Source organism: Mustela erminea, chromosome 19 (assembly GCF_009829155.1).
Source record: "Mustela erminea isolate mMusErm1 chromosome 19, mMusErm1.Pri, whole genome shotgun sequence".
NCBI classification, from domain to species: domain Eukaryota; kingdom Metazoa; phylum Chordata; class Mammalia; order Carnivora; family Mustelidae; genus Mustela; species Mustela erminea.
The window spans coordinates 17,702,128-17,726,257 of record NC_045632.1 but is presented as its reverse complement, the minus strand read 5'-3'; the positions used below and the strand labels follow the sequence as shown (position 1 = coordinate 17,726,257).

At 39.7% G+C, this 24,130-nt stretch overlaps 1 protein-coding gene across 4 annotated transcripts in view; it reads left to right on the top strand.

The window, feature by feature from the left end:
* ZNF260 (zinc finger protein 260) overlaps window positions 1-24,130 on the top strand; it is a 138,184-nt gene that overhangs the window by 22,971 nt on the left and 91,083 nt on the right. For 2 of the 4 annotated variants that reach the window (XM_032325674.1, XM_032325665.1), the window contains 2 exons: window positions 8,478-9,551; window positions 10,616-10,675. The exons of 1 other annotated variant lie outside the window; for it this stretch is intronic. The gene's annotated coding sequence lies outside the window, so the exon portion shown is untranslated. One more of the 4 variants, XM_032325666.1, reaches the window with a different exon arrangement.

Below are 24,130 nucleotides of genomic sequence, written 5' to 3'. Positions count from 1 at the left end.
TATTTTATTTATTTGGAGTGTCAGTGAGGGGAGGGGAGAGTGAAGAGAGAATCCTAAGCAGACTCCCTGCTGAGCTCAGAGTCAGCCACAAGGCCCATCTCATGACATCTGAGCTTGTGACCTGTGCCAAAAGAGAGACGCTTAACCAACTGAGCCTCCGAGATGCCCCTAGCTTTCATTTTTGAAAGCTGCTCTTTCTACGTATAGGATTCTTGACTAAAGGATTTTGCTTTCAGGATTTGAATTTGTTTCCCCACTCCCTTCTGGCCTCCATTGTTTCTGATATGAAGTCACCTGTTAATCTAATTTGGGCTCCCTTTTAAGTGATGAGTTCTTTTCTCTTGGTGTTTTCAAGATGTGATGTTCTTTCCTTTGTTTTAAACATTTTTACTCTGATATGTTTGTGGATTTCTTTGTGTTTCTACTACTTTAATTTGCTGAACTTCCTGGATGCATAAATTGTTATGATTGTTAAAATAACATTTGTTAATTGAAGCACAGAATGCTAGTGAGTTGTGGTTTGACAACAGAACACAAGAGAAGTTGAAATAGAGAAGTATATTACTCACAGGTCTTGGAGGAAGTACACAGTATGCCTCGAGAGGCCAGATGGTAAGGTCAAGGCAGAGTGCAGAGAGAGGTAGTACCTGGGGCACAGGTCTTTATTAGAGTCCATGGATGGAATGTGTTAGGGTTCCTGGGTTGGGGCTGAATTGGTTAATACAAACTGAGAGTGGCATTTTAGTAAGGCTCACAGCGGTCTTATTTCAGGGGCACATTAGGCACATAGATGCTGGGAGGCAGGGGAGACTTGAACAGAAGGCTTTTGGGAAATCGTAACAGGAGCTTCCACTTGCTATAACTCTACAGACTGCTATGTAGGGCATGTGCTTTTATGAGGGGCTTAGTGTCAGTTTAAGATTTTGGCGAGGCACTTAGCCAGACAAAATGTATGCCAAAGCAGCAATACCGTGAAGTAGTATAGCTAAACTCTCATTACTGTCAATAAATTTGGGGAGTTTTTAAGTTTTGTTATGCCTTTTTCTCCCTTTCTGCTTATGCTGGTATTCCCATTATGCACACGGTGGCACACTTCACTGGTGCCCCACATTTCTCTGAAGCTCACTTTTCTTCATTATTTTTTCTGTCCTTCAACATGTATACTCTCTAATGACCTATTTTTTAGGTTGCTAATTCTTTCCTCTGCTAGTTCAAATATATTGTTGAGCCCCTCTAACAAAATTTCCATTTGGTTCTTTGAAGGAATTTCTCTTTTTTAAAAAGATTATATTTATTTGACAGACAGATCACAAGTAAGCAGAGAGGCAGGCAGAGAGAGAAAGGAGGAAGCAGGCTCCCTGGTGAGCAGAGAGCCTGAGCCCGATGCGGGCTCAATCCCAGGACCCTGGGATCATGACCTGAGCCCAAGGCAGAAGATTTAACCCACTGAGCCACCCAGGCGCCCCAGGATTTTCTATTGTTTTTGAGAAACCTTATTTGATATAGCATTGTCATCATGCTTTTATTTCTTTAATATGATTCCCTTTAGTTCTTTGAATATATTTACAGTGGTTTCTTTGAAGTCTTTGTGTGTTAAATCTGACATCTGTTGCTCTAAGAGGCAGATTTTCTTTTTGCCAATGTATGAATCATACTCCCCACCAAGCGGGGAGCCTGACACAGAGCTTAGTGCCAGGACCCTGGGATCATGACCTGAGCAAAGGTAGATGCTTAACTGAGACATCCAGCTGGCCCACAAATAGACATTTCAGATAAGATATTGTTATTGCTGCATTTACCAGCTTAGGAAAATGTCAGAGGAAAATGGTGTTTTCAAGAGGAGATGGAAGAAGGGCCTGAACTGTTCCATGCCCCAAAAAACCAGTGAAGGGGTATAAATGAAGCAAAACCAAACCAAATCAAACCAAACCGAAAAACAAAGGGAGTTGTTGTTGTTGTTTTTACAAAGTTTGATACTGGGAAACTAATGTTTGGTTTCATGGTTTAAAACTTGCTGAAAAGAACAACATTCGCTTGGGCTTTGTTAGAGTATCTGTTGTATACTGCATCACTTTCTTTCTGACCTCAATATGGAAATTAAAGAGGGAGGAATAGGTAAGCCGGGAATATAGAAGGGCTGATCCACTCCTGCTCTAAACACTGTCACCCTTCGCTGGTGGGAAAAAGAGAGCAAGGGAAGGGAAAATAGTTTTTTTTTTTTTTTAATTTTATTTGTTTATTTGACAGAGAGAAATCAAAAGTAGATGGAGAGGCAGGCAGAGAGAGAGAGAGAGAGAAGCAGGCTCCCTGCCGAGCAGAGAGCCCGATGCGGGACTCGATCCCAGGACCCTGAGATCATGACCCGAGCCGAAGGCAGCGGCTTAACCCACTGAGCCACCCAGGCGCCCTGGGAAAATAGTTTTAAATGTTCTCATTGTTTTACTGTATTTAGGGCTTTTTGATATAAAATTTGTATATACTGTATCCATAGGTATGAAAAATATCAACTGCCCTTATTAAGTACCCCTCAATATACTCTAGTCCTAGGCAAACATTAATTCACTTATTTATTTGCCTTTTCTGGACATCTCATATAGATGGAATTATATAACACGTGGTCCTTTGTGACTAACTTCTTTTATTTACTATAGAGTTTTGAAGGTTCATGTTGTATATAGTATGTATCAGTATTAATTTCTTTTTATTGTGTGGATATGCTACATTTTGTTTATCCCTTTATCAGTTGATGGACCTTTGTGTTGTTTTTAGTTTGGGGCTATTGTAAGTAATGCTATCATGAATATTCATGTACAAGGTTTTCATTGAATATATGCTTTAATTCTCTTAAATATATATGGAAGAGTAGAATTGGTGGGTCATACGGTAATTCTATGTTTCACTTTCTGAGGAGCTGTTATGAATAATGCTGCTATGAACACATGTGTATGTTTTGCATGGACACATATTTTCATTTCTCTTGTGTATATACATGGGAGTAGAACTGTGGATCTATGTTTAACCATCTGAGGAACTGCTAGATTATTTTCCCCAGTAACTCACCATTTTATATTCTGCCCAGCAGTGTTATGAGTTTTTGCTTTCCTATGTCCTTGCCAATACTCATTATCTTTATTTTTGATTATAGCCATCCTTGTGGGTGTGTACTATTTTATTATTATTTTGCTTTGCATAATAGTAGGGTCTGAACTATAACTTTAGCCTGTTGGCTAAAGGAGGTCATAGGATCGTATTATACCTTTATGTATACAGAAAGTAAACAATTCCCTTAACATAAAATCTTGTAAGTATTTATGGCATTCAGTAAAATACCAATGACAGTTTAAATATTATTACCAGGCTAGCAAACAGTGAAATAAACAACTAATTAGGTTTACAGGTTTAGAAGGTAAAGGAAAGGAGAATGAGGCCAATATTCATTTACTATTCTCAGTTCAACACCTTATTATATCAGGTTCTTTGAAATAAATTAAGCCTTAGGCTAAGATGTTTACTTTGTAAGATGAAACAGGACTTAAAAGCTCAAAATATAATAGAAAAATGCAGAGGAAATTTTTAAAAGACACAATATAATGTAGAGCATCTGACGTTCTGTAGTTAGGATGAGATTTCATGTTCCGTCTTATACAATCCTGTCTTTGCCGATTTCTCACTGTTTCCTCTTCTGCCTCATGATGAATATGTGAGCCACCTAAACAATGTAGCATGTACATCAAGAAACCATATATATATTCATACTCACAAGACATAAGGGTAAATGTACAACGTTGCTTACAGATCCACAGTTACTGACCCATTTCGGAACTGGGCTGTCTGTACCATTAACCATCACCAGCCAGTGATGGATTCAGTAAGGATCCAGGCTGTCATTACCTCCTGTCCCACCAAAACGCAACCTCCCACATTGACACTGCTGAAGGAAAGGGGGCATATCAATATGATTTACTTAGCTAATTAACAATAATTTATAGCAATCTCTTTTGGTGTGCATAGTGCCTTACATTATACAACTTTCAGCTGTTTTTTAGTTTTGTGACATACAGGTAGAAAAACATTTATTGAACGACTACACTGCAGGCACTTTATATTCTTTATAAATACCCTTTCATTTACAGAGAAGGGGCAGAGCAGCAGCACGTCTATCTTCATTTTTTTATCTGAAGAGAATGAGTCTCCATGATACTAAAGGTTGTATTAATGAAAAATGCTGCATGTGGGGACTGGAGTCTAGATCTGTTTGACCCCAGAACTCATGAACATTAACCTGTATCTGACTCTCTCCACACGAGGTTGGATCTGGGAATACCTGCTGGTCAGGAGGCAGCCCATTTTACATCAGATTGTAAAAAAACTTCACACTCATACTTTAGCCCCCATAAGCCTCTAAACTGGGAGTAATGGGAGGGCAGGGAGTGCAAAGTGATAGGCTTGAATCTTTAACCAATACTTTTTCTTTCTACAGTCAGCAGGTTTCATTTTCCCAAATACACAGACTAAGAAAAGCAATGACACTGCACGTTAGCCTTAACAACTGACCCGTTATCCTGCTGAGCCTTCATCTTCCAAGAGCTGTTGCTCAAGCCTCCTTTTAGTGCCACATCCCACCTCCCTAATATCTTGTTATTCAAGCTTATACTTGGTTCTTCTGTTAGACTTTGAATTCTACTGGATCTATCAAGTTTTCTTTATTCTTCTTTTTCCTCAACTGGACTAAAAAATATTCTATCGCTTTTAGAGGTTACCCTTAAAATTTTTAACTTTATCTTTGATTCGTAATTAGTTGGCATTTCGAGAAAGACCTTAGGATGCTTTAAGTACTGGTGTGCCTGGGTGGTGCAGTTGGTTAAGCATTCAGCTCTTGGTTTGGGCTCAGGTCAGATTATCTTGGGGTCCTGGGAGTGGGACTGCATTGGGTTCTGCGCTCAGTGTGGCCTCTGCTTGGGACTCTTTCTCCCTCTCCTCTGTCTCTCCCCCTTACGCTCTTTCTCTCAAATAAATCTTAAAAAAAAAAAAAAAAAGGAGAATGCTTTAAGTACATTCTTTCTATTGTTATCTTGTGATTTTAATGTTTTGAAATCCCATTAATCATTGTTACTTAGTATATGCGTAGACTTCACAACATATTTACTAATTTTATCTCATTCTGTTTTTCCAGGTTTAATTTACTTCTTGCTACCATACATCCTTTAGAAATTCTCCAGTGAGTCTATGAAAGAAAAAAGTGGACAGTATTGAATTTATGTCCAAAGGCAGGCTTAGGACCCCATTTCCTCTTTTACTGAGATTCAAGGCCTACTCTATTCCTAGGCACTTGTCATCATGAACCTGCCCCTCTTGTTCTGGTTTGTTTTGTTTTGTTTTGTTTTGAGTGCTTTGTGTATAGAAAGTAGGCTTTCCGGGCGCCTGGGTGGCTTAGTTGGTTAAGCAACTACCTTTGGCTCAGGTCATGATCCAGGAGTACGGGGATCGAGTCCCGCACCAGGCTCCCAGCTCCACAGGGAGTCTGCTTCTCCCTCTGTCTCCTCTCTCATGCTCTCTCTCAAATAAAATCTTAAAAAAAAAAAAAATGTGGGGAAGAAAAAAAGAAAGTAGGCTTTCCCATCTGTTCTTTCAACCATAGACTACTTCCATGCCTTTGGTGTCTGTTAGCGAGTGGAGGCATATAAACAAGGCAAGGCATTCCAGGGATGTGACTACAAGGGAGAGATGCAGAAACATGATCCAGGGGGTGCCTGGGTGGCTCAGTGGGTTAAGCCGCTGCCTTTGGCTCAGGTCATGATCTCAGGGTCCTGGGATCGAGTCCCGCATTGGGCTCTCTGCTCAGCGGGGAGCCTGCTTCCTTCTCTCTCTCTGCCTGCCTCTCTGCCTACTTGTGATCTCTGTCAAATAAATAAATAAAATCTTTAAAAAAAAAAAAAAAAAGAAACATGATCCAGAAAGGTGAGCTGGAAAAGGAAGGAGGACACAGTGTGAAATGGGACCTCCCTTCTCGCCACATACTAATCTAGTAATCTGATTTTACCTCTGCCTGTACTTACTGGAAAACCAGGGTCTGTGGACATGAAGAAGTCTTTCCTTTGTATGGGTTCTCCTAAGCACTCACTACTTAGATATCAAATCACTGTCTAGACAGGACAGTTCATTTAAGAAGTTTAGAGTTATTTAATTCAAGAGAATATATTTACATTTGTGGGGATGAGAAAGGAGATACTAAGTGAAATACCCAATTAAGTGAACATTATTTAAAATTAGAAGAACCTGGAGAAGGCACAGGTTTATCTAGTGAGAATAAAAGGAAATGACCAGTTTTGTGAAGGGGAATCATATCTCCATGAAGTTTCAACATGGGAAAATTCTCATATATTCTAGAGGGAAAAAGAGTATTTCAGAAAAGATAGAAGAAACATTTTACCTGAGGCATGGCTTTAAGATTTGCAAGAAAAGACCTTTTCTCTTTTGGATTCTTTGTTAGAAAAGTGAACAAGGGAGACAAGAGAGGTAAAAGAAGCAATGTTAAACCCTACTTACCATAAGAACTTCCATAATAACTTGGGTAATCTGCCTAGTTAAGTAGTAAACATTTACTATTAAGTATTAAGAATCAATGTGTTAAAAATTCAGCAATACAGGTTTGAGTAATAGAGAAGAAACTGATTATGTACTTCTCTGCACTGCAGTCCTGTCATACGGAATAAATTTTTCTTCTAAATAAAGTTTCAAATATTAATTTTTACAGTAAATTTTTTTTAGAGAATAAGACTGTGACTAGAAGTATTGCAGAGTATTTAGAGTGTCTGAAAAATTATTAAATCACCATGATTTCATCTAGGAAAAGGCGGGGAACCTCTCAAATCTGTTAAAAGCACATAGTGATAGAAAATATTTTTAAAAAAGTGTTTTTCGGTGCGCCTGGGGGGCTCAGTGGGTTAAGCCACTGCCTTCGGCTTGGGTCATGATCTCAGAGTCCTGGGCTCTCTGCTCGGCAGGGAGCCTGCTTCCTCCTCTCTCTCTGCTGCCTCTCTGCCTGCTTGTGATCTCTCTCTGTCAAATAAATAAATAAAATCTTTAAAAAAAAAAAGTGTCCTTCTTGTGTGCTACTACTGAATCCTGATCATTTCTTTATTATTATTATTGTTATTTTAAAATTTTCCTAGTCAGTTCAACACATTAGGATTTGCTAATAGTGTTCCAAGTATGTAGTCCTCTCATCTGTAATTTTACCTCTTACTTTCCTATTCTGTTTAAAAAAATAACTTGTGTAAGTTTAATGTTTACAATGTGATGATTTGAAACATGCATATATTATGAAATGATTACCACTATAAGGTTAGTTAACACTTCTATCCTCTCATATAATTATCTTTTTTGTTTTTGTGGTGATAATGTTTAAGATCTAATCTCTTAACTTTCAAGTACATAATATACAGTATTGTTAATTATAGTCACCATATTGTATGTACATTAGATTCTCTAAAACTTACTCATCTTTTGTATCCTTTGACCAGTATCTCATTTCTCCCACCCTCCTAACCCTTCGGCAATTACCAGTTTGGTTTTTTAGATTTCACATGTAAGGGAGATCATACAATATTTGTCTTTCTCTGATTTATTTCACTTAGCATATAACCTCAAGGTCGATCCAAGGTGATCCAAGGTCACAAATGGCATGATGTACTTAATTCTAAAGGCTGAATAGTATTCTGTTGCATATATATACACATTTGCTTCATTGATTCATCCATCAGTGGATACTTAGATTGTTTCCGTGCCTTGGCTATTGTGAAGAATGCTGCAGTGAGTATGGGACTGCAGATATTTCTTCAATATCTTGTTTTCATTTCCTTTGGATAGCTCTATATTGCTATTTTACTTGATTAGAAACATCATAATTCTGCAAGCAGAATCAAGATGACACATACCTGACTAGACACAGTGCTTCTCAATTATTCATTAATACCATGTACAGTTATTTCACAGTCACCGTGGAATATACAAAATCATAATAAGTAAGAATTTGTACAGACACCTTCAGTTTCCTATCTCATCCACTTCACAAAACCACAATCCCACGGACCTTACATAACTCCACTAAGCCCATCTCATAATTCCATACAAGAATACCAAATCTTTGAAACCACTTACTGCATAGACACAATGAGCTTCAAACATATGTCACTAACAGTTATTCTGCAAGGTTTATCAACTTCTTAGAAAGCTAAATATAGGGGCACCTGAATGGCTCAGTGGGTTAAGGCCTCTGCCCTCCGGTAGGTCTTGATCCCAGAGTCCTGGGTTCGAGCCCCGAGATGGAGCCCTTCTTGGGGCTTTCTGCTCCGCGGGCAGCCTGCTTCCCCTTCTCTCTCTGCCTGCCTGTGACCTCTCTCTTTGTCAAATAAATAAATAAAATCTCAAAAAAAGTTAAATATAAACTGACCTATTACCCAGCATTTTTTTTCTAGGTATTTACCAAGGAGAAATGGAAACGTGCCAGCTTTATTCATAATATATAAAACCTGGAAATACAAGTGTTCAAGAGAAAAACGAATAAACAAACTGGCATATTCACACAACTGAATGCTGTCCATAAATAAAAAGAATGAACCACACAACATTAATAAATATCACAAAACTGGGATATGCAAAAGGAGACATATGTAATTGCAGAACTGACAAAACTAAATTACGGCGACGTATCTCATAACTATGGCTGTTTCTGTTGTGAGACCGACTGGAAAAAGACACCAGAGAACTTCCTGGCAGTGATGGTATAAAACCCGCACCAGGGCAGGAATACACATACTTAGCCTCTGCAGTGTGCCAGATGCCATTCTGGGTGCTGGGGCTTTCTCAAGGGGCAAAACCGACAAGAAAACTCTTCACCCTCTGATTCACGACCCCGGGCCTGGGGTACCGCAACATGCAGGCCTGAGGGGAGAGAAACCTCCACAGGCTCCCCATTCTTGTCTCAGCCATTTCCGCCCAAACTGCGGTACCCATTCAGCCTTTCTTGGCCCGATCGCTCTCAGCACGGATTCCCGATTCCTTCCTGGTCCTCCTACGCCAGGTTTCGGATTCTTTCCTTTCTTCTCAACGCTCCGGGATTGGGGATTCCGCTTCTCTCCAGGTCCTCCCGGACACAGGTTTCTTCCACCATCCTCTTCGCCCCGCCTCCGGCTGGCTTCCGCTTCCCTTTTCCTTATTTCCCCAGCCAGGTTTCCAGTTTCTTCCTCGGCTGGGGCTCTGGTTCAACCCAGGACCCCACCTCGCTCTCAAAGAATCAGCCGGCTCTTCGGCGTCTGAAGGGCCGTCCGTGGCAACCGTCCTTCGCCCAGGAGGAGCGACCCGCTCACCTTGTAACTCCCAGGACTTTCCCGGGGGTGGCGCGGACTTTGCGACCGTTGCCTTCCCGGCTGCGCTTGAAAACCGGGACAGTTTCAGTGTTGGACTACGTTTCCCACAGGCCCCAGGGACACGAATGAACTTCGACTTTTGGTTCCCCTTCCGGTATCATCGTGGTTTTTGGAGTATGCCTGGTGAGTGAGCTGACCCAGGTTGCGTTGTGGGAGCGGCTCTCGGTGTGGAGGCCCTAAGCTCCGCGGGCGCGGGGTGGGGCGGGTGGAGCCAGGGGGCTCGTCCCCGGCCTGAACCCGGGTGGACTTTGGTTTACGGTGTTATTGTCTGTGACGAGTTCATTGTGTGGTGTTAGAGCACGCGCGCGCACGCGTGTGAGTGAGAGTGTGTGACGGGCCCTGAAGTGCCCAGACTGGTATACAGTCGGGTTAGTGGGACTATCAGTACATAGTCTCCGGTGATGTGGGTGTCCGATACTGGGACCGAGTGATTCTGTGACAGCTCGGTTGTACTCAGTTTGAAGGAAGTGGGTGTAAACCTGTAGGAGTTTGAAGTTTTGTTGTCGTTGTTGTTTTGATGAGCTTGTAAGAGTGTGTAAAATAGTTTTTTTTACATATATATGTATATATATACATATATATATATATCTATCACCTTGTCCTCAGTACCCAGCCTGGTGCTCAACACAGGGGGGACATTGGTGAAGTGAGTGTTGCCCACCCAGGATCCACTCTAAGTTCCATGGTTCCTTGGAACGTGTTTCCCTGGATTCTCCTTTGTTCTTACACCCTAGGGCCAGTTTGGTCTAGCTGTAGAGAACCAGGCATCAGAGGGGAAGTCATTGATTTCATGCCTAGAATGAAAGTCCCAAGCAGGAAGGTACATCCGAAGTCATGGGATAAGAATTTAGCCTTGCACTTGACTTCAAGACAGACTTCTGGGAAGACATGAGGGGAGGGGCACAGGGAAAGGATTTCTTCCTGAGCGAACCTCTTTTGACACACCGGAGGGCATTTACATGTTTCAGAACCACACCTGTGCCCCCTAGAAACTGCTATGAACTTTGATTCCAGCACTGGTTACAGGTGATGTTGACCTGTTTTTCTGAATTGGTAAAAGTCAGCAGTATCCTAGTTACCTCTTACTTCCACCTGGGTGTGTGATGGGTAATGGGTTATGTCTGATGGTGGACAGTGTGTTCTTACGTAGCCTGTCCAGGGTCTCAAGTTTCTTCTTGGTCCTGTAGTTCTGCAGGAGAAGCCCCCTGAAGTGGAGGAGAGCGTTGCCACTTAAAGGCCTGTTCAAGGTCAGTTCATGTTTATTTTTCTGTCATGTATATTTATTCTACAGAACGTTAAATATTTGCTATCATTCTAAATGTTAAGACCTAATTGTGTGCTGTCCATTTACCTGGTCCCTAGGTTGCTCCTACCCAATTCATAACAGGACCATAGGGATGAGTCCCCTTCTCTTCCAGTGCCTTTGCAAATGCCTTTTTCCTTCTCAGTTAATATTCACATTGCTGTTGGTTTATTCAGTTTCCCCATGTGCTCTTTTCTTTCCAAAGGATGGTACAGAAATAGAACTAGTTGAACTCTTCAAGGATAAGCTAAGGACTTATTTTAGAATGTGTGTTGTCAAGGAAGAGACTGGTGGTTTGGTAGAATAAAACACTGTAAATTTTCTATAAATCAAGAACAGTGAAAATATAAAATTAATTTTGATGGGCATTTACTTATTTTTAAAGGTTTTATTTATTTGTTTGACAGGGAGAGAGACAATGAGAGCAGGAATACAAGCATGGAGAGTGGGAGAGGGAGAAGCAGACTTCCCACCAAGCAGGGAGCCCAATGTGGGGCTCAATCCCAGGACCCTGGGATCATGACCTGAGCTGAAGGCAGATGCTTAACGACTGAGCCACTCCGGCACCCCTTGATGACCATTTAAAAGAATCTTTGAAAATCACATTTGCTGATGTCCTACAGTAGAATTTAACCTAGGGACACCTGGGTGGCTCAGTCTGTTAAGGAAATGCCTTTAGCTCAGGTCATGATTCCAGGGAGCATGGGACTCCCTCCTCAGTGGGGAGTCTGCTTCTCCCTCTCCACTCTTCCCCAGCTCCTGTTCACTCACTTTCTCTCAAAAATAAATTGGGGGGAAAAAAAACAAAAGACAAAATACTTCTTAACCTAAGGCAAATTGATTCTATTTTTGTTCTCACAGGGACCATAAATCTCTTGAAATTCTATTCAAAATCATTTAATATAATGCCTAACATTTTTTATTTTTATTTTTGGTTTGTTTTATTTGCAGAGTATCTTTAATTTCTTGGCGTTACATGAAACATATATGAAAGTTCAAAACTAAGTTAATCACATTCCATAAATGTGATATAATAACATATAGGTAAGAAAAACTATGTAGTCTTAAAAAGGAAAATGATATTAATATTATACAATATATTTCCATAGGAAGAAGAATACTTCAGATTGCTAATATTATATATGAATCAGTTTTACTAAGATTGCATTTGTAAGCAGTCTTGTAAGAATATATCTAAAATATCACTCATTGAATAATAAAGGAATGAAGGCATGTATAAGCACATACTCTGTACGAAACACGTTTTTGCCTCATTTATACACATTTTATTTAGTCTTTTTAATAAAATTCAGGAAAACTGAACCAAAATTCAAGTAAATTTGAAGATCTAATTGGATTTCATGAATCAGGCAGCATCCCATTTAACAAATAGTAGGGCGCTCCACTGAGCTGAACAAAAGGAAGGTTTTAAAAGGCAGAGAGGGCATTAAAAATTTTTTTTATTAGCAAGGAATGCATTGTTTAAGCAGGATTAACCTCCTAAAGAGAGCTGACAGGGTCCATCAGTAAATTTCATAGTTTTGACTAGAAAATTCCATGTTGACTGGTTAAAGGTTACATTCCTTGGGGGTTGAAATTGCAGTTAGGTTAGGTATTAAGTCTCAGTTTACTGACTTAGGGCCCAACCTAAGTGATGCTATTTTGGGTCTGTAGCTTTCTTTTTAACAATTCCTCTCCTTTGATCAGCTTAACTGAGAGATCAGAATTTAACACATTAGTACAGTTCGCTACCACTTGTTAGTTCTTGCCGCTTTTGGTGATTCTTTGCGCCGCATTCACAGGTCCTGATTTTTGGCTTTCTCTCTGATATTCATAGGTTACAACTTTAGGTTCACAGTTTTTAAGTCAGTCATCCTCTTTTTTCCTTTCTGATTTTCCAGTCTTAGAGAGATCATTTGGTTAGTGGTTAGTGGCTGCAAACGTGCACCTAATGCTTTTGAGAGAATATAAAGCATCAAGGAGATTATTATGATGACTGTAAGTGGGATAATTCTCAATGTTAGGGGTGCACTTTGAAGCCATGATCCCCAAGACCCAGACAAATCAAACTCAAATAAGTTAAAGAAAAACTCCTGTGGAGGGACGCCTGGGTGGTTTAGTGGGTTAAAGCCTCTGCCTTGGGCTCAGGTCATGATCCCAGGGTCCTGGGATTTAGCCCCACATCGGGCTCTCTGCTCCACGGAGAGCCTGCTTCCTCCTCTCTCTCTGCCTGTCTCTCTGCCTACTTGTGATCTCTGTCTGTCAGATAAATAAATAAAATATTTAAAAAAAAACAACAAAATAAACTCCTGCGGAAGGCATCATCTTTTTAAGTGGCTTTTTTGGTGATCTTATGTAATTTGTTTTCTACTTCCCCAGGAGTGTTAATCCAGGTAGAGCAGGTGGTGGTGTACACAGCACAGATACCTCCTTGCTCAGCTTAGAGATAATTGAGAGTTATGCCGTTAGCAAGAACAACTTTGTCTAGGCAGCCCTCTCAGGTCCCCTTCCTCTTTGTACTGTCACTTTGCTATCCCTCAATAAATCTTGCTTTGCTGCCCGCCTCCCCTCAAAACAAACAAACAAACAAACAAAACTTTTTTCTTGAGAGTCTAAAGATTTTTTTCGGACAGTTACTGTGTTAGCAGCAGTTCTGCAAAAATCTCAAGAACTAAGACGTTAGCTTCATTTTTATCAATCCCTAACCACTAAGGATAGGAACCTGCCAAAACAAGTGAATCTTGAATCATGAATGCCTCCTTGTAGATCCTTTATAACTTGATGATGGAAATTCAGATGTCTTATTTTACTTATGAAAAGTTAGAGGCACAGTTAGATTTTCTCCTCACCTGAATAAAAGGTTCTAAATTCCAAAGGTTACCCCTTCTGCCCCCAGTAATGGCCTCGGACATAAAGAAGAGGGTGTTCTCTTTCTAGGCCAATACCAAAGGATAGAAAAGGAACAGAAGGAGAAAGGGTTTCATATGTAGTTAAAGTATGAAGTCTTGATCTGTAGTCGTGGGTGAAAGCAGTCTACCTTGATGTCAGCTACTTCTCTTCCTTGTCAATTTGATTTATAAATCTCCAGCATCTGTATGCCATCAAGTGTCATGTGGAACCTTCTCTAGTTGTGTGATGTATACCCAAGGCTCGATACCTTCTAGTTTTGCAGCAGTGTTAGCGGTTAGGAGCACTTGGTAAGTAACACCCTCTTTACAACTGGCTCACGGGTTGTCTTTTTCTGGTGATTGTTGGAGAACACCCAATTACCAGGCTCTGTACTGACAAACCACACCCTTTGAACTGGGATCCAGGAAGGCTTCTTTACCTATAGATGATAAGACATTAGAGACATTAGAGTAGCTGGTCATACTAGCATGAGACAATAAAGGATCAGCAGAAGGTTATACACTGAGAGGATTTCAAGAAGTTTATAAGGTCTTTGTTAAGGCTTGTATGATTTGTCCAATGAAGTGGGTGTCTCAATCACTGCAGATCGTGGATTGTATATACCCCAAATGGGAAACACACTTTTTTAAAAAAAAATTAAATTTATTTATTTTCAGCATAACAGTATTCATTATTTTTTCACCACACCCAGTGCTCCATGCAATCCGTGCCCTCAATAATACCCACCACCTGGTACCCCCAACCTCCCACTCCCCCGCCACATCAGACCCCTCAGATTGTTTTTCAGAGTCCATAGTCTCTCATGATTCACCTCCCCTTCCAGTTTCCCCCAACTCCCTTCTCCTCTCTAACTCCCCATGTCCTCCATGCCATTTGTTATGCTCCACAAACAAGTGAAACCATATGATAATTGACTCTCTCTGCTTGACTTATTTCACTTAGCATAATCTCTTCCAGTCCCGTCCATGTTGCTACAAAAGTTGGGTATTCGTCCTTTCTGATGGAGGCATAATACTCCATAGTGTATATGGACCACATTTTCCTTACCCATTCGTCTGTTGAAGGGCATCTTGGTTCTTTCCACAGTTTGGCGACCGTGGCCATTGCTGCTATAAACATTGGGGTACAGATGGCCCTTCTTTTCACTACATCTGTATCTTTGGGGTAAATACCCAGGAGTGCAATGGCAGGGTCATAGGGAAGTTCTATTTTTAATTTCTTGAGGAATCTCCACACTGTTCTCCAAAGAGGCTGCACCAACCTGAATTCCCACCAACAGTGTAAGAGGGTTCCCCTTTCTCCACATCCCCTCCAACACATGTTGTTTCCTGTCTTGTTAATTCAGGCCATTCTAACTGGTGTAAGGTGATATCTCAATGTGGTTTTAATTTGAATCTCCCTGAGGGCTAGTGATGATGAACATTTTTTCATGCGTCTGATAGCCATTTGTATGTCTTCATTGGAAAAAGAGACACATAGACCAGTGGAACAGAGTAGAGAGCCCAGATATGGACCCTCAACTCTATGGTCAATTAATCTTCGACAAAACAGGAAAAAATATACAGTGGAAAAAAGACAGTCTCTTCAATAAATGGTGCTGGGAAAACTGGACAGCTATATGTAGAAGAATGAAACGCGACCATTCTCTTACACCGTACACAAAGATAAACTCAAAATGGATAAAAGACCTCAATGTGAGACAGGAATCCATCAGAATCCTAGAGGAGAACATAGGCCGTAATCTCTTCGATATCAGCCACAGCAACTTCTTTCAAGACATGTCTCCAAAGGCAAAGGAAACAAAAGCGAAAATAAACTTTTGGGACTTCATCAAAATCAAAAGTTTCTGCACAGCAAAGGAAACAGTCAAAAAAATAAAGAGGCAACCCACAGAATAGGAGAAGATATTTGCAAATGACAGTACAGACAAAAGGTTGATATCCAGGATCTATAATGAACTCCTCAAACTCAACACACACAAAACAGGCAATCATATAAAAAAATGGGGAAACACAATTGTTAATAATATTTTTCTTTGACCCTTTGAGACCTTGTGACATGTGAAGGCTTTGAGGGAAAACATACGTACAATAACAATCCATACTGACTTGCAGCTGAATGAAATTTACTGACAGGTGTTCAAAGGGTCCAGAGGGAGGGCATCTGAGGCCTCTGGGAACAAAAATAATTTTTCAGGATTATGGACCTGACGGATCAGGCATTGACAGACTGTTTTTGCAGTTTTACAGATGTGTCCCCACCAATGTCTTATTAATAATGAGTCATCCTAAATGTCCTGTGGTAGGTAAAGGAAAGCAAAAGTCAAAATACAGGGTTTGCCAGGGATTGGGGAAAAACTAAGCAGCTGTTGTGGGTTTCCCATACCACTGAGTGTTCTTTTAATTTATAGCCGTTGTGTACCCATCTTGAGTTCTTTGATTTAGGGGGAAACTGTTGCTGTGTTTCAGGTACCTCAAGATGGCAAAAGTATGGCAATGAGGGGCCATTTTTGCAAAAGCAGAATTGATTTTTATCCACATGTGTCACAATCTTTATGATGCGTTGCTGCTATCTCTGACGAAAGCCAGCTTGAGCACATTGTAAAATTTCTTTCCAAGGATTCTTTCCCAACAAATCTATCACTTTGTTTTTTACATCACTTTGTTTTTTAGATTTTGCTTTATGTTTTCCTTCTTTAAATAACCAGCCTCACTGTAGGACAACTTCTTTTCCTTAACAGAAATGTATTTCCATTACTCATGCTTTTTCTTAGCAAAAACACACATCTTTCTTTGCATGCAGAGTTGGTGCCCTTATTCTTTCTAGTAGTCTTAATTACATTTCTTAGCATCCTTGACTCTTAGAAACCTTAATTTCTAGTGAAAATTAAGTAGTAAGCAAATATGAACTGTCTGGTGTACCAGCAGTCTTTAGATTTGCAAATTTATGAACGCATTACATAAATTTTCAAGGCATATGCCTTTTAAATTTTCCAGTGTAGCATTAACACATCCATAGATCTTTTAGCTTCCCCATAATAAGAAGCCAAAAGTAGCTAAATCTGTTAAGTGATTAATATTTCAGTATTTTATCTTACTTAGAAATGATCTAGATATTTAGTGAATTTAACTTCACTCATCATTTAACCTAACTAAGCAAAACTTTAATTTTTAGGTTACCATAAAGACTTGAAAACTTAGTAGACATTAATATTATTGAAAACTGCATTTACGGAGCACCTGGGTGGCTCGGTCGGTTGGGCGTCTGCCTTCAGCTCTGGTCGTGGTCCCGGGGGCGTGGGATCGAGCCCTGTGTCGGGCTCCCTGCTCGGCTGGAGGCCTGCTTCTCTCTCTCCCACTCCCCCTGCTTGTGGTCCCTCTGTCGCTCTCTCTTTCTCTCTCTGTATCAAATAAATAAATAAAATCTTTTTTAAAAAACCTGCATTTACAAAGTTTATCTTGCTTCCACATTTAATTTACATGTTTAATTGTTTTTAACTATTATGTTTATATTACTTACAAAAACTTTATTAAACATTAGACAAAGCCACTGTCTTGAGCTATTATTTTTTATTTTGTATTTAACTTCTGGTATAGTAACATAGTTAACTATAAAGTGACATTAATTTCAGGTGTACAAAATAGTGATTCAGCAATTTTGTACATTGCTCAGTGCTCATCATGGCAAGTGGTACTTTTTATTTTTATTTTTATTTTTTTTTAAAGATTTTATTTATTTGTTTGACAGAGATCACAAGTAGGCAGAGAGGGAGGCAGAGAGAGAGGAGGAAGCTCAGTGCTCATCATGGCAAGTGGTACTTTTTATTTTTATTTTTATTTTTTTTTTAAAGATTTTATTTATTTGTTTGACAGAGATCACAAGTAGGCAGAGAGGGAGGCAGAGAGAGAGGAGGCAGAGAGAGAGGAGGAAGGCTCCCCACCGAGCAGAGAGCCCGATACGGGGCTCGATCCCAGAACCCTGAGATCATGACCTGAGCTGAAGGCAGAGGCTTAACCCACTGAGCCACCCAGGCACCCCGCAAGTGGTACTTTTTAATGCCCATCACCTATTTCACCCATCCCCTCCCTCCCACCTCCCCTCTGGTAACCATAAGTTTGTTCTCTGTAGTAAGGAGTCTGTTTCTTGGTTTGTCTCTTAATCTTTTTTTTTTTTAATTCCTTTGCTCATTTGTTTCTTAAATATGAGTGAAATCATACAGTAAATGAATGAAATCATATGAGTGAAATCATACAGTAATTGTCTTTCTCTTATTTCTTTATCCATTCATCTATTGATGAATGTTTCCATAATTTGGCCATTATAAATACTGTTGGAGAAAACATCAGGGTGCATGGATCCCTTTGAATTAGTGCTTTTATTTGACAGACAGAGATCACAAGTAGAAAGAGAGGCAGGCAGAGGAGGCGCGGGGGAAGCAGGCTTCCTGCTGAGCAGAGAGCCTGATGCGAGACTCCATCCCAGGACCCTGAGATCATGACTTGAGCTGAAGGCAGAGGCTTAAACTACTGAGCTACCCAGGTACCCCTTATCACTAGTTTTAATCTTTTGAGGAACCTCCATATGGTTTTCCACAGTGGCTGCACCAGTCTGCACTCCCAGTGCAAGAGGAAGGATTCCTTTTTCTCCTCATCCTCACCAACACTTACTGTGTTTTTGATTTTAGCTATTCTGCCTAGTATGAGTTGATATCCCATTATAATTCATTGGATTTACATTTCCCTGATGGTCAGTGATGTTGAGCATCCTTTCATGTGTCTGTAGGCCATCTGTAAGTCTTTGGGGAAATGTCTGTTCATGTCTTCTGCTGTTTTTTAATTGGATTATTTGTTTTTTGGGTATTGAGCTATGTCAGTTCTTTATATATTTGGGATACTAACCTTTTATTCATATGTCATTTGCAAATATCTTCTCCCCTTCAATTGCCTTTTACTTTTGTTGATTATTTCATTTGCTGGGCCGAAGCTTTTTATTTTGATGGAGTTTATGCCTCAAGAGACATATTTCTATTATGATGGATTACATGCCTCAGGACAGGCATTCGATCCTAGAAAAATGTTGCTACAGCACACGTCAGAGAAATTACCGCTTATACTCTTTTCTAGGATTTTTATGGTTTCAGGTTTCACATTTAGGTCTTTAATTCATTTTGAGTTTACTTTTTTGTATGGTGTAAGAAGTGGCCCAGTTTCTTTCATTCGCATGTTGCTGTCCAGTTTTCCCAACACCATTTGTTGAAGAGACTATCTTTGTCTCATTGGATAGTCTCTTTTCTCTTGTCGAATAACTGATCATATAGTTGTGGGTTTATTTCTGGCTTTCTATTCTGTTTCACTGATCATTGTCTGTTTTTAAGCAAGACCATACTGTTTTGAATACTATAGCTTTATGATATAACTTGAAGTCTGGAATTGAGATACTTCCAATCTGTTGTTCTTTTTCAAGATTACTTTGGCTATTTGGGGTCTTCTGTGCTTCCATTCAATTTTAGGATTGTTTGTTCTAGTTCTGTGAAAAATGCTGTTGGTATTTTGGATAGGGATTGCATTAAATCTGTAAATTCCTTTGGGTAGTATGGACATTTTAACAGTAATTGTTTTTCCATCATGAGCAAGGAATGCCTTTACATTTCTTTGTGTCATCTTCAGTTTCTTGTATCATTGTTTTCTACTTTTCAGAGTACAAGTATTTTACCTCTATACTTAAGTTTATTACCAGTATTTTTCTTCTTTTCACTGCAGTTGCAAATAGAATTATTTTTAAAATTTCTTTTTCTCCTGAGTGTAGAGAAAAGCAGCAGATTTCTGCCCATTGATTTTGTATCCTTCAACTTCACTGAATTCATTTTCAGTTCTGGTAGTTTTTTGGTGGAGTCTTTAGGGTTTTCTATATATAGTATCATGTCATCTGCAAATAGTAAAGTTATACTCTTTTCCTTACTGATTTGGATGCTTTTTATTCCTTTGTCTGATTTCTATGGCTAAGCCTTCTGTACTATATTGAATAAAAGTGGTGACAGTGGACATCATTTTCTTGTTTCTGATCTTAGAAAGGCTTTCAGTTTTTCCCTACTGAGTGTGATGTTAGCTGTGGGTTTTTCATGGCCTTTATTATGTTGAAGTATTTTTCCTAAAACTAGTTTGTGGAAGGTTATCACGAATGGATACTGTACTTTGTCAGGTGCTTTTTTTGCATCTGTTGAAATGATCATATGGTTTTTATTCTTTCTCTTATTGATGTGATATACCACACTGATTGATTTGCAAATATGGAACCACCTTTGCAGCCCAGGAATAAACCCCCCTTCATCATGGTGAATTATCTGTAATGTATTGTTGGAGTTGGTTTGTTAATATTTTGTTGATGATTTTTGCATGTACGTTCATCAGAGATAATTGGCCTATAGTCCTGTTTTTTTTGTGGTGTCTGTTTGGTTTTGGTATCAGGGTAATGCTGGCCTCATAGAAAGAATTTGGATGTTTTCCTTCCTTGTCCATGTTTTGAAATAGTTTGAGAAGTGTATTAACTCTTCCCTAAATGTTTGGTCAAATTTGCCTATGAAGCCATCTGGTCCTGGACTTCTGTTTGTTGGGAGGTTTTTTGGCATTCCTGATCCTTTTTTTTTTTTTAATTTGACAGAGAGAGATCACAAGTAAGCAGAGAGGCAAGCAGAGTGAGAGGGGAGAAGCAGGCTCACCGCTGAGCAGAGAGCCCGATGTGGGGCTTGATCCCAGGACCCCGGGATCAAGACCTGAGCCGAAGGCAGAGGCTTTAACCCACCGAGCCACCCAGGCGCCCCTCCTGACCCATTTTCATTGCTAGCAATTGTTTTGTTCAGATTTTCTATTTCTTCCTGCTTATATATTTCTAGGAATTTATCCATTTCTTGTAGGTTATCCAATTCATTGGCATATAATTTTTCATAATATTCTGTTACAGTGTTTATATTTCTGGTCGTTATTTCTCTTATTTCTGTTTTGTTTTTTTTCTTTTCTTTTCTTTTTGAGTCCCTTTTTGGGATGATTCTTCCTAGAGGCTTATCAATTTTACTGATCTTTTCAAAGAAACAGCTCCTGGTTTCACTAATCTGTTCTTTTGGTTTTGTTTCTGATTTTAGTTTCTAGATCACTCATTTCTGCCCTAATCTTCATTTCTTCATTATTCTTTCCTTCTGTGGGTTTTGGATTTTGCTTGTTCTTTTTCTAGCTCCTTTCAATGTAAGGCTAGGTTATTATTTGGGATTTTTCTTATTTCTCAAGGTATGCTTGTATTGCGTTAAACTTCCCTCTTAAAACTGCTTTTCCCGAATCCCCCAAATTTTGGACCATTTTATTTTTATTTTCATTTATTCCTCTATAATTTTGATTTCTTCTTTGGTTTTTTGCTTGACCCATCCATTGTTCAGTAGCATGTTATTTAGCCTCCGTGTGTTTGTGCTTTTTCCTGATTTTTTTCTTGTGGTTGATTTCCAGTTTCATAGTTTTGTGGTCAGAAAAGATGCATGGTATGACTTCAGTTTTTGTGAATTTGTTGAAACATGTTTTGTGTCCTAATATGTAATCTGTTCTGGAGATTGTACCATGAGCACTTGAAAAGAATGTGTGTTCTGGTGTTTCAGGATGGTATGTTCTGAATATTTCTGTTACAACCATCCACTATCCAGGGTATCATTCAAAGCTGTGTTTCCTTTTTGATTTTCTGTTTGGATGATCTGTCCATTGACAAAATGGGGGTGTTAAAGTTCCCTACTATTACTGTATTACTATCAGTTCCTTTATGTTTGTTTTTAGCTGTTTTATGTATTTGGATGCTAACATGTTGGGTGCATATTTATAGTTCTTGTATCCTCTTGCTGCATGGTTCCTTTTATTGTTATATAGTGTCCTTCTTTGTGTCTTGTTGCAGTCTTTATTTTAAAGTCTGTTTTGTCTGATGTATTTCTACCTCATCTTTCTGTTGACATCTATTTACATGATAAATATTTCTCCATACCCTCACTTTCAATCTGCAGGTGACTTTCGGTCTGAAATGAGTCTTGGGATGCCTGGGTGGCTCAGTGGGTTAAGCCTCTGCCTTCAGCTCAGGTCATGTACTCAGGGTCCTGGGATTGAGCCCTGCATCGGGCTCTCTGCTCAGCAGGGAGGCTGCTTCCCCCCTCTCTCTCTGCCTGCCTGCTTCTCTGCCTACTTGTGATCTCTTGCTCTGTCAGATAAATAAATAAAATCTTTATAAAAAATAAAATGAGTCTTATAGGCATATAAATGGGCCTTTTTTAAAAAAAATTCCATTACCCTTTGTCTTTTGATTGGAGCATTTACTCCATTTACATTCAAAGTAATTACTGATAGATATGTATATGTTGCTATTTTGTTACTTGTTTTGTGGTTATTTTTGTAGGTTTTCTCTGATCCTTCTCTTGCTCTCTTTCATGGTTTGCTGGTTTTCTTTAATGATATACTTAGGTTCCTTTCTCTTTATTCTTTGCCTATCTATTACTAGTTTTTGATTTGTGGTTATCATTTGGTTTGTACATAACATCTTCTGCAAAAAGAAGTCTATCTAAAGTTGATGATCACTTAAGTTTGAATCTATTTACTCCTTCCTATCCTGACATTTTAGGTATACGATGTAATGTTTTATATTATTTTATTTTATAAATCCATTGACTGAGTTTTATAGATATACTTATTTTACAGCTTTTGTGTTTCATGCTTTTCATACTCTACTTATGGTCTTCTTTTCCACTCAAAGATTCCCTTTAATGTTTCTGGTAGAGCTGGTTTAGTGGTCATGAACTCCTTTAGTTTTTGTTTTTCAGAGAAACTATCTCTGCTTCCATTCTGAATGATAGCCTTGCTGGGTAGAGTATTCTTGGCTGCAGGTTTTTCCCTCTCTGCACTTTGAATATTATCATGCCAGTCCCTTCTAGCCTGGAATATTTCTGCTGAGAACCCCCCTGATAGCCTTATAGGATTTCCCTTGTATGTAATTGTCATCTTTTCTCTTGATGCTTTTAATTTTTTTTTTCCTTATCACTACTTTTTGCCATTTTAATTACTTTGTGTCTTGGTGTAAATTTCCTTGTGGTGATTTTGTTGGGGGAATCTCTGTGCCTCCTGGATCTGGATATCTGTTTCCTTCCCGAGATTAAGGAAGTTTTCTGCTCCCTTTTCTCTTCTGGGATTCCTATAATGTGAATGTTATTATACTTTGTGGAGTTGCTGAGCTCCCTTATCTGTTCTCATTTTGCACTAATTTTTCTTGCTTAGCTTGCTTAGCTTGATTTCTTTCCATTACCCTGTCTTCCAGGTCATTAATTCAGCTCTCTTCTTCCTGTAGCCTACTATTTATTCCATTAAGTGTATTTTTAATTTCAGTTACTGTGTTTTTCATCTCTGATTTTTTTTAAAGGTTTTATTTATTTATTTAAGAGAGAGAGACAGAGTGAGAGAGAATGAGAGGGGAGGTCAGAGGGAGAAGCAGACTCCCCATGGAGCTGGGATCCTGATGTGGGACTCGATCCCAGGACCCCAAGACCATGACCTGAGCCGAAGGCAGTCGCTTAACCAGCTGAGCCGCCCAGGTGCCCTGATTGTTTCTTTTTTATCTCTGTATTAAGAGTCTTGTTGAGGTCCTGGATTCTTCTCAAGTACAACGAGTCTTTATAATCCTTATTTTAAATTTTCTATCAGGAATATTACGTATCTCCATTTTGCTTATGTTTATTGCTGTACTTTTAAAAAAGATTTTATTTATTTGACAGAGATCACAAGTAGGCAGAGAGGCAGGCAGAGAGAGAGGGGGAAGCAGGCTCCCTGCTAGGCAGGGAGCAGGGCTTGATCCCAGGACCCTGAGATCATGACCTGAGCTAAAGGCAGAGGCTTAACCCACTGAGCCACCCAGGCACCCCACTATACTTTTATTGTTCTTTCATTTGAGACCTACGCTCATTTTGCCCAACTCTCATTTTGCCCAACTCATTTTGCCGTGTGCTCATTTTGCCCAACTCTCTATGTCTGTTTTGTGTGTTATGAAGTCAGCTATGTTGCTTTCTCTTGAAAGTAGTGGGTGAAACATGCATTTTTAACAAAGTGGTGCTGGTCCTCTTCCAGAGGGAACTTGCAGCCACTGTAGAGACCAGGGAAGTGAGTGCCCTGCAAGGTCACTCAGGTCAGGGGTGCAGTTGTACCAAGGTGCCCACATCCTCCGCAAGAGGTCAGAAGACGCAGTATTGGCAAGGTTTGTGTCAGTCTCTTGGGGAGGGGACCCACAGTTCAGAGACTGAGAGAGGCCTGGCTGGAGGGGGCAGGACATAGTGTAAACATATTAGGTAGTGAACCTACACTGCCCAGGTTCCCACAATGCTGGGGCCGGCAGAGGGAAATGGTATCTGCCAGCTCCTTTGTTCCTGGAAAAGTCCCCCAGTAACCCCTGAGATTAGTAACTTGCTCTCCTTCATGTACTGCCCAGG